Below are 2,443 nucleotides of genomic sequence, written 5' to 3' on the forward strand. Positions count from 1 at the left end.
GTCAAGGTACAGCTGAGTAACCAAACTTTAAAGACATCATTAAACCAGTCATCTCCCTTTTTAATTTGTTCACCGAATTTTTCAAATCACTTTTAATGAATATAAAATTGGATGAAGAAACCTTAAAAAAAAGAAAGAAGAAGAAAAGTAAAAAGAAACACCTGTTGGGAAACAGTGATTAAAACTCAGTAGTCTGTTTCATGCTCTCTGTTTGCTTGATATGCTTCTCCATTCAGGAACAGGAGAGCATCTTTGAATTCAGTAGTTGTGTTTTATGTGAGAGCATTATCTGTATTTTTTTTATCAAAGTAAATGGATGCCTAGTAGAATAAATAGCCATGTACTGCACTGGTGAATCATGTATGCTTATCCCCAAACAGTTCATGTATTTTACTTGACCTTATCATTTTGGACTCGGTAGTATAGTTCTCCCATTAGACCATAGAGCTATATGGTGCACACAGGCAAAGTACCCCCAAAAGAAAACAAGCCCGTGTTAAATCGAGAAAAATGTGCTGTGAGCCATTTCCACTAGAAACACACACAAGACAGTTTTTGGAGTGCTCAGTTTCACTTGAACTTGATTTTAGTTCCAAATTGTATTTGAGCATGAATGGGTTGGCTTTTTCCTCACACAATGAAGCTTGTCTTTCAGTCTGTTCACTCTTAGAAAGTCTCTGTGGCATCAGGAACACTGTGTAGGAGAGTAGGTGTTGTGCCAGAGTTTTACTTGTTCTGTGTGGGGTACAGAGTACATATGTGAGTTATGGAGTCACACTAGCAGGACATATGCTAGGACTTCAGAGGTAGAAAGTAGGCTTAGAGTCAGTGACTAGGACTCTGCTGTGGAAATAGCAAGACCTAGGAAAAGAGAAGAAAGGGCCTCTGAGGCAAGGGATAGGTATGCCAAGACCCAGAGGAGGGATCCATAGAGTGCCTGAGAACAGGCTACCAACAGGACCCAGAGAGGCAATTGTTTATTAGATGACAGGATGGAACCACCAAGAGCTGACTGTGTGAGGAAAAGTCTTTGGGCTTGCGTTTTAATAGACATGGGACTGGTCTGCCCACTTTGTGAACAGCACAGGAAGGGCTTCTTGAGATTTTGCAAACAGCAAGCATGTGGCCCACCAACTAGACTCTCTAACTTTGGACTGGAGAAAGATTCTATGGTAGAAGGGCAAAAGCCACAAGGTCAGACTCATTCAGATTTATACTCTTCTTAGAGCCCCAAGACTAGGCATTCTTTGGCCACTCCAAGACCTTCACTGGGCTGGCCCATCAAGAAGCCATAATGGGCTCTTCTATGCCTGTTTTCCAATGCTCTTAAGGGCAAGTTTAAAAAAAAGTTAAGTACAAAACCAACAGAAAGTGATAGCAAAGGATACACTGAGTCAACCTCTGGCCATTACATGTACACACACACACACACACACACACACACACACACACACACCCCTATATACACACACACCTGTATACACACATATACCTGTACACACATGCATGTCTGTACATATGCACACATCTGTACATATACACTCTTGTATACACATACATACCTGTACACACACACCTGTATACATACACTCTTGCATACACACATACCTGTATACACACACACTTGTACACATATATTCTTTTATACACACATAACTTTACACTGACATACTTGTACACATTCACTCATATATATGTGTGTGTATATATGCACACACACACACACACACACACAAATCTGTACATACACACACACAATAAAAAGTAGATAAAATATAGAGAAATAGTAATGAATAAAGTAAATTTTCCCATAAGGTCCGTTTAGCTCTCCATCAGCTGCTCTGTATTGCGAGTGTCAGGCTGGAGCTGGTTCACAGATTTCATGCAACTCCAGGAACTAAGGAAACGGAAGTAAAGTGACTTGGCCAAGGTCTGGCATAGGAAGTGCCTGCACCTGGGCCTTTGGTGCTCCTATTTCATCACCTTTATCAGGCCAGGTATGCAGATAGGACATGACTCAACTACAAAAGCAGGGAGTTCTGAGAGGAGGCTTAAACAGCCTTCTTTTCATTATTCGTTTCTCACTCGAAGTGGCAAGAATATAGTCCGTAGCCTAAAGGATATTTGCAGAGTATCAGTAGAAATGTGTTCATTTGTCATTTGTAGATTGTTTTATTTTTAGATTAATGAAGATCCAAATTAAACCATCAGAACGCAATCATCCTGATAGTCCTCAACACGTTTTGCTCATTATCACCTCATTTATATTTATGATGAACAGATGGTCCCAGTGTCATATTTCAATGTGTATCATATCCAGCTAAGAGGAAATATCTCATATTAGCTGCACTTATCAAAATATTTGTACTTAACAACAACAGAAATCTGAGCTTATATACTGTCTTGTCACCATGTCGTAGCTACCATTTAGAGAAGACCATTT

This window comes from Cricetulus griseus, chromosome 3, assembly GCF_003668045.3.
Source record: "Cricetulus griseus strain 17A/GY chromosome 3, alternate assembly CriGri-PICRH-1.0, whole genome shotgun sequence".
NCBI classification, from domain to species: domain Eukaryota; kingdom Metazoa; phylum Chordata; class Mammalia; order Rodentia; family Cricetidae; genus Cricetulus; species Cricetulus griseus.